This window comes from Neophocaena asiaeorientalis, unplaced genomic scaffold (genome assembly GCF_003031525.2).
Source record: "Neophocaena asiaeorientalis asiaeorientalis breed wild unplaced genomic scaffold, Neophocaena_asiaeorientalis_V1.1 scaffold1590, whole genome shotgun sequence".
Classification (NCBI taxonomy): domain Eukaryota; kingdom Metazoa; phylum Chordata; class Mammalia; order Artiodactyla; family Phocoenidae; genus Neophocaena; species Neophocaena asiaeorientalis.
Window position 1 is genome coordinate 392 of NW_020173138.1, and position 9,542 is coordinate 9,933.

General features: G+C 38.1%; 1 pseudogene; it reads right to left on the reverse strand.

The window, feature by feature from the left end:
* Positions 1-267: 267 nt before the first annotated feature.
* Positions 268-4,972, reverse strand: LOC112399143 (uncharacterized protein C12orf45 homolog pseudogene; annotated as a pseudogene).
* Positions 4,973-9,542: the final 4,570 nt, after the last annotated feature.

The following is a 9,542-nucleotide window of genomic DNA, read 5'->3' on the forward strand; positions in this document are numbered from 1 at the left end:
TTAAAAAAAAAATTCTCCCTCACTGAACCTATTTTGATAGTAACAAATAAATGTGACTTTACAATAACCTTAAAAAATCCCAACATAAGTGTTTGTTTTGTTTTGTTTTTTCAGTACGCGGGCCTCTCACTGCTGGGGCCTCTCCCGTTGCGGAGCACAGGCTCCGGATGCGCAGGCTCAGCGGCCATGGATCACGGGCCCAGCCGCTCCATGCATATGGAATCCTCCTGGACCGGGACATGAACCCGTGTCCCCCGCATTGGCAGGCAGACTCTCAACCACTGCGCCACCAGGGAAGCCCCAAGAGGCTAATTTAAAACAAAAACAAATGGGTAACTTGTATTTTTACTCTAAAATAAGTTTGAGATTTCTGAAGTCTATGTTGATGAAAGAGGATGTCAACAAATTCACACACCACCATACATAAAGTTAAGCTTTCTAAACTAAATCTCTTTAGCATGAGATCAAAAACAGTCTGCTCTTAGAAGATCCCCAAATGCTATCTCTTCCAACTCTTTAAAAGCTAGCTTGTTTCTCCAAGAAGCAAAATACACTCATTTTTGCAAACAAGCACCATAGGTATCTGAAATGCAAAATAACCAGCAAGCCACATTCTTTTTCACAGAATTAGCGGGAACTATCACCTGTTTCTCAGATTGTTTATGTCACTGTTTTCTTTTTTTTCACTGGCAGGGCGGTCCAGAACCTCTATTTTGCCTTTTCCATCTTCTGAATTAGGAAGCTTAATGGTATCGATGGTGACTTCACCTTCAGAAGAGGTGCTATCATCTTCATCCTCAAATTCTGAACTGTCCTCTGAACTGTCTTGTGAATTCTCTTATGAACTGTCATCTTCTTTTGAATCAGACTGATTCATCTCAAACAAGGCCATATTCATTTGCATAACTTCCGATAGTGTCAATATTTTCAATATTGAAATGACCAGGTGGTGCAGCTGCCATTTTTTCCGTTAGCTTTTCGTTTGCCTGAGCCATCTGTGGGAGAAAGCTCTGTACTTGGTCCAATAGGGGACTCCTCTCTATCCGAATTTTTTGAAGAGTGGAATTCTTTCTAGAATTACACTTGGAGTTGATGAGCAACCTGTCCCATATACCTCCGCGGCCGCCGCTGCCCTCCATCAGCAGCTCTCTGGACACCAAGACCCTGGAGCTCTCCCGGGAAAACGACGAACAGCTCGTGTCTGGCTGGGATTCACCGTGGGCCTCCTTGCTGCTCGGCCGTCTTCAGAGCAGCCCCTCCAGGCCCAGATGCCGGAAAAAGGCTGGGGACATCTTTGTTTTTTAACTGATGACTTTAAGCCGTATATATGGAATTTATATATATATATAATTTAAATTAATTTCTTTGGCTGTGCCAGGTCTTAGTTGTGGCACAGGGGACTTTTGATCTTCTTTGCAGCATGCGAAATCTTAGTTGTGGCATGAGGGATCTAGTTCCCTGACCAGGGATTGAGCTCAGGCCCTCTGTATTGAGAGCGTGGAGTCTTCGCCACTGGACCACCAGGGAAGTCCACTGACTTGACTTACTTTTAATTTCCTTCTGTGTATATCCTATAGATAATAAATTTGTGGATACCATGGAGATTATATATAAAATCCTATCAAACTAGCTTAAACTGATATCAATATGATTTTAATCACACGCAAAATCTCTATTACATCTCCTATTACATTACACATTAATTACATGTTATTAATGTCACAAATCACATATTTACACATTAATTACATGTTATTAATGTCACAAGCCGCTATACATTGTTTTCTGTTAATGTAGATGTACGAATTAGTTATTTTGGGATGTTATAACAAAATGCCACAGCTTGGGTAACTTATAAACAAAAGTTTATTTCTCATGGTTCTGGAGGCTGAAGTGTGAGATCAAGGTGGTTAGGTAAAACTGTTTTTCTGAGTCATAGACTTTTCATTATATCATCACCTGGAGGAAGGGGCTAGAGAGCTCTCTGGGGTCTCTTTTAAAAGCACACAAGAGACTTCCCTGGTAGGCCAGTGGTTAAGAATCCACCTTCCAATGCAGGGGACCTGGCTTCGATCTCTGGTCAGAGAACTAAGATCACACATGCCAAAGGGCAACTAAGCCCATGCACCACAACTATTGAGCCTGTATGCTGGCTCTACAGCCTGTCTGACACAACTAGAGAGCCTGTGTGCTGCAACTACCGAGCCCCCATATCACAGCTAGATATGAAGCCTGTGCATCACAACAAAGATCCCACGTGCTGCAACTAAAAGCGAATGCAGCCAAATAAGTAAATAAATACACATTTTAAAATAAATAAAAGCACACACATCCTATTCATGGTGGCTCTGCCCTCATAACCTAAGTACCCCCCAAAGGCCCTACATCCTAATACCAACACATTTGGAGGTTGTATTTTTAACATATGAATTTTGGGGGAAACAATCATGCAATAGCAATAAATTTATAATTATTTTAATATTTTGGTTTTAAAAAATATCCTATAATAATGAAAAGTGTAGTTACAAGTCAAAATTTTAGTTTTTTTTCTATTTGTCCATTTATTTACTTTTATCAGAGAAATATATATTTTCATATGGCCTCAAGTTACTGGTGTCCTTTCATTTGAACCTGAAGTACTCCCTTTAGCATTTCTTCAAGGATAGGTATTATGGTACTGAACTCCTTCAGCTTTTGTCTGAGAATGTCTCTCATTTTCCATATTTTTGAAGAATAATATTGTAAGATATAGAATTGTTGGTAGGTTGTTTCCACCGTACTTTAAGCATATCATTTCACTCTCTTCTGGCCTGCAAAATTTCTGATGAGAAAGCAACTGATAATCATACTGACAGTCACAATTAAGTGGATCATAATAATTGTCACATATACCTTTGTTTATATATATCTCTTAATGCTAACCTATTAAAAAAAGTACTTATTGTTACAAAATTTTGTATTTATCATTCTAAGATTACTTAACAAATCTATATTTTTATTTTACTTATTTATAAAAATAAGGGGTTATTAGCCAAAATTATGAATTCATAGCTGAAATGTGTGGTAAAACATTCTTGATAAGAGTTTTTCCATGTCTGAGAATTTTGATATGAACTGCGGCTTTTCAGGTTGATTTTAGCATTGATAGATCCAGTGTGAGAATTCAATGTTGACTAAGCAATGAAAAATCCCTCAGGGCTCTCCTTCATTCATTACAGTAAAAGTGTTTTCTATGCTGTGAAAAATCATGTGTATGTAAGTCTATTGAATGATATTCTCCAGTTAAAATGATCTCCATGTCAGTTACATACACATAGTATGTAAATCTTCTGCATGGACATCCCCCCTTTGTAGCACTTCTGCTAGCTATCATCAAAATTCAGTCTAATTCAGTCCATAAAGTGAACACTTTATGCTGGGCTAGTGTTTACACCGCACTGGAACTGAGTTCTATGAGTCTGCTGAATTCCTCACTTACCTCATTCCCAGGTTTCACATGTGGATGACCAGGGTTCACACCTGAAGAAATTTACTATTTTCTTACAGCTACATTGTTCCACCAGGAATATAACTTGCCCGGATATCATTTCTTGCTTTTAATGGTCACAGTTTTTGCTTGAAATAAGACAAAAATAATAATTAAATTAAATAAATAAATAAGAAACGACACATGTGACATTAGGGGGATTAAATTGTTGAAAAGTACATTACATGGGGAAACAACATGAATTTGAGAAACACACCGATGAATAGAAACATGGTTTAGAAAAATGTTAATAAGATGTTCAGTGTTTAGGTAAAAGAAGAATAAAATAAATTCAGACGCTACAGGGAATATGAGAGGAAAAATTATTAAAGGGACCATGGCAAAGACAAAAACATGAAATTTTAACTCTCACGCGGACAGGAATTTTCCTTCTCTGAGGTGAAAAGTACAGGGGGAAACGTGAAGAGAACGTGATGTGTGATGCATAATGACAGGGTCTGGATAATTTGACTCAATGGCTTCACATACATTTCTAAAAATATCCTTTAGTCGAGCCAACCTCCAGCTGACATTCCAAGTGTCCTGCTCCCTCCCCACACAGAGCACATGTGTCTGGAGCTGACTTGGAACCCAGCCTGGGGAAACCCTCCTCTTCCCTCCACACCTACTCTTCTTGCTCCAACTGGGAAATTACATCTGGTTTGTAGAGCTGATGCCCTGATACACGTGGGAAATGCTAGATGGATTTAAAGTTCTGTGCTGAGAACAGTGCATGCAATGCAAGTGCAGGACAACATGCCAAGGCTCAAGTGCGAGGGCATCAATGGCAGCCCAAGTTCGAGCACCCTGAAGGGGAAAACACTGAAGGTTGTCACCCGGCACTTCACTCAAAGACAGTAAGAGTCTCTGGTTGCTGCTGTTCTTGCCCAAGAGGAAAGTCAGGCTGCAGGCTGCCTAGACGCCTCAGCCAGGAAGGAAGCAACGTTATCATAATATGCTTAACACTGTTTTCCAAGAGAATCCAATAAACATAAAACCCATGAGATTATTACTTGGAATTCATGTAAAAAGGGGGATACAAGCTGTTATGTGCTTTTTGCTGTGTTCAAACCTCATAGTAGTCCCCCGAGCAGAAGAATTACTTAGCAACATAAAGTCACTTGTCTGTTATATAAAATAGCCCTTATCTGCGTCCAGCATTATTCTGCGTGTTGGTGGCAGACTAGTAAGGAATACGTGCGATTGTGGTAATGGAGACTGTATCTCCATGAAGGGGCACATGTGCTGTGATAAGTAAAGGAACACATTCGTTCCAGGTTGCTCTAAGTGCTACAGAAGCATGAGTCAGGGCCAAGAGTGCAACAGCATATGTGGAAGCTGCAGAGCCTATCTCAATAAGACATGCATAAGGAAGTAAATAAATATTGAGAGACGCACCCAGAAGATGAAACAACGGGCGTCGTCCAGCATCACATCTGTGTACATCTTTGTCTGCAATGTGTCCAGCAGGTCCTACTCTTTATGAGTGAGTTCTACAAACACGTCCTCAAAGGTCACTGATCTCTAAAGACCCGTCAATGGCTTCTCTGGGCTGATATGGCATGTGACTTTCATACATATTCAGAAATATATATACTGTGAACAAATGTTACTAAAGGAAACGTATGAGGTGTTGTGTAAAATAACCTATCAATTGCCCAGGAAAGTGGTAATCCAACTTCCAGATAGGTTATTATAAAATTTTTACATGCAAATTCATAAGTAATCTTCTCTTCCCAATTCCAAGTAAGTCTGTAAGTGCATCAAAAGGCAATCAATAGCCCTGACCTGCCACTCTGTCAATTGCCAGGCAGTGAGGGTAGAGATAGAGCTGAAGCTCCATGTACATTTTACGTGTATTTTTCACGTGTTGAATGTGTATGTGGAGTCCTGCTTTTCTTTCCCCGGTTAGAGCCGCAGACACCAGTCGTCAGAACTCATGAGATTTGCTGGCTCCATGTGTCAGGAAAGCCAAATATTTTCTAGCAAAGACCACATGACAGACCACATAGCAAATCTTAGTAAACTCAGGAAGACTTAATTTATACCAAGTATATTGTCTGAGCATATTATTAAACTAGAAATCAATAACAGGAGGAAAACTGGAACACTAATGAATACAAAAAAATTGATCAACACTCTCCTGACCAACTAATTTATCAAAGAATAAATTTAAGAAGAAATAAGACTATTTTGAGACAAACTGAAATGGAAACACAGTATACTAAAGGCTATGGGATGCAGCAAAAGGAGCGTTAAGAGAGAGGTTTATTGCAACAAATGCCTACCTTACGAATTAAGAAATATCTCGAATAAAAAACCTAACTCTTGGCTTCCCTGGTGGCGCGGTGGTTGAGAGTCCGCCTGCCGATGCAGGGGACACGGGTTCGTGCCCTGGTCCGGGAAGATCCCACATGCCGCGGAGCGGCTGGGCCCGTGAGTCATGGCCGCTGAGCCTGCGCGTCCGGAGCCTGCGCTCCGCAACTGGAGAGGCCACAGCGGTGAGAGGCCCGCGTACCGCACACACACACACACAAAACCTAACTCTTCTGTTCAAGGACCTGGAAAAAGAACAAACTGAGCCCAAAATTAGCAGAAGCAAGAAAATTATAAAGATTAAACCTAACTCTTCTGTTCAAGGACCTGGAAAAAGAACAACATGAGCCCAAAATTAGCAGAAGCAAGAAAATTATAAAGATTAGAGCAGAAATCAATGTCATAGAGAAGAGGAAAACAACAGAAAAGATTAGTGATACTAAGAGTTGGTTCATTAAAAGATAAAATTTCGAACGTTTTGCTAGAATAACCAAGGAAAAGAAGAGAAGACCCAAATCAACAAAATTATAAATAAAAGAGAAAACATTACAACTCTACTACAGCGATAAGAAGGATAACATGTTACTTTGAACAACTACATGCTAACAAGCTGGGCAACCTAGAAAAATGGAAAAAATTCTTAGAAACATACAACCCATCAAAAGTGAATTAGGAAGAAAGAGAAAATCTAAATGAAGCAATTAGTAGTATGGAAATTAAATCAGTAATCAAAACTCTTCAAATGAAGAAAAACTCAAGATCAAATGGCTTCACTGGTAAATTTTACCAAATATTTAATGCATTAATGCCAATCCTAAAAGTCTTCAAAAAAGAAAGAGAAAAAATGGATGAGGAGGAATATCTCCCAAACTCATTTTACGAGGCCAGCATTACTTTGATATAATAATCTGAAATGGACACTGCCAATTACAGGCCAATAACACTGATGAATATAGGTTTAAAAATTCTGAATAAATACTAGCAAGTCAAATAAATGGGATGCATCATATTAATAGAACAAAAGGAACATATAATATCAATAGGCACAGAAAAAGCCTTTAATAAGTTAGGTATAAAATGAATGTAACTCAACATAATAAAGGCTAAATATCGGGACTTCCCTGGTGGCGCAGTGGTTAAGAATCTGCCAGGAAATGCAGGGGACATGGGTTCAAGCCCTGGTCCTGGGAGATCCCACATACCAAGGAGCAACTAAGACCGTGAACCGCAACTACTAAGCCTGTGCTCTAGAGCCCGTGAGCCACAACTACTGAGCCTGTGTGCCACAACTACTGAAGCCCATATGCCTAGAGCGCATGCTGTGCAACAAGACAAGCCACTGCAATGAGAAGCCCACGCACCACAACGAAGAGTAACCCCCATCTACTGAAACTAGAGAAAGCCCGCATGCAGCATCAAAGACCCAATGCAGCCAAAAGTAAATAATTTTTTTTAAAAGGCCAAATATGACAAGGTCACAGTTCAAAGCACACTCAAGAGTGAAAGTGTGAAACTTTTTCTCTAATATCAGAAACAAGACAAGGGAGTCCACAATCACCACTCATTCAACATAGAAATGGAAGTCCTAGCCAGGGCAATCAGTCAAGGAAGAGAAATAAAAGGCATCAAAATTGGAAATTAAGAGGTAAAAAGTGTCTATATTAAGATAACATGATTTTATATATAGAAACTCTGAAAAAGTCACCAAAAACCTGTTAAAACTAATCAACATAATCAGTAAAGTTGCAGAATAAAAACTTAAAATGCAAAAATCAGTCATATTTCTATATACTAACAATGATCTGAAAAAAGGAAACCATTCTATTTATAAGAGCATCCAAACTAATAAAATAATAAGGAATTAATTTATCTAAGGAGATGAACGATATCTACAATACAAGCTACAATACACTGATGAAAAAAATTGGAAAAGACAGAAATAAACGTAAAGTTATCCCTTGTTCATGATCGGAAGAATTAATATTTTTAAAATGTCCATACCACCCAAAGCCATCTATGGATATAATGCAATTCCTATCAAAATCCAATGGCATTTTTTAAAGTAGAAAAAAACAACAGAGAAATGTATGAGGAATCACAAAAGAACTTGTATATGCAATGCGACCATGAGAAAGAACAGCAAACCTGGAGGTATCACATTCCATGATATCAAACTGTATTATAAAGCTATAGTAATGTAAGTAGTATGGTACTGTCATGTAGAAAGGCATACACAACAATGGAATAGAACTGAGAATCCAGATATAAACCCATGCATATAAGGTCAACTAATATTTGATAAGACAGTCAGGAACACTCGGTGGAGAGGCAATCTCTTCATTAAACAGTGCTTGGAAAACTGCATAGTTATATGCAAAAGAATTAAACTAGACTCCTGTCTAACACCACTCATGACAATTAAATAGAAATAAGATAAGGTAAAGACAACTGTAAGACGGGAGGCTTTTCTTCCTGGAGGAAAACAGTAAAAATCTTTTTAACACAGGTCTTTAATATTATTTTTGATGATACCTTAAGCACAAGCAACAATTTAAAAAATTAACAAGTGGAACAATATCAAATTAAAAATCTGCTACACAAAAAATAAAATAAATAAATAACAAAAAGAGCCTATGTAATCAAAAATAATATTTGCAAACCTTACAACAAATAAGGGGTTGATATCCAAAATACATCATAGAACTCAGTAGCACAAAATAAATTAAGCTAATTAAAACCTGTTGCAAAGACCCCAACAGATATTTTTCCAAAGAAGATATGTGAATGTACAACAAATACATGAAAATGTGTTCAACGTCATTACACATCAGGGAAATTAAATCTAAACCACAATGAGATATCACCTCAGGATTGTTAGAATGGAATTCATCAAAGAGACAAGAGATCTGCTAGCAAATGCTAGCAAAGATGTGGAGAAAAGGGATGATTTGTGTGCTTTTGCTTGTCTTATAAATTGGTTCAGCCTCTATGGAAAACACTAGAGAAGGCCCTCAAAATTTAATACGACTACCATATGGTGCAGAATTTTCATCTATGGGAATATATTGAAAGAATTAAAAACACTATGTTTAAGAGATATCTGCACCTCCATGTTCATAGCAGCAGTGTTTACAATAGCCAAGACATGGAAAAAACGTGTGTCTATCAACAGATGTGTGGATATAAACCTAGTGGTATATTTAGAAAATGGACTAACATTCAGCCATAAGAAATAAGGAAATCTTGCCATTGGTGACAATATGGATGGACCTTGAGGGCGTTATACTAAGTGAGAGAAGTCAGACCAAGCTTATATGTGAAAAAAAAACAACAACCACACAAAACTCATAGAAAAAGGTCAGATTTTTGGTTACCAGAGGAGGGAGGTGGGAAGAGGCAGAACTTGATGAAGTCCAAAAGTACCAACTCGCAGTTATAGGGTAAGTAAGTATAGAGAACGTTATATACACCATGATGGATAGAGTTAACACCGCCATATGGTGTATTGGAAAGCTGTTAAGCAAGTAGATCTTAAGAGTTCTCATCACAGGAAAATATATTTTCCTTATTTTTCTTTTCTTGCATCTACATAAGAAGATGTTTGTTAACTAATCTTACTGCAATAGCAATTTCACGATATATGGAAGTCAAATCATTATAATGTGCATTTTCAACTTAAATAGTACTGTGTTCAATTATA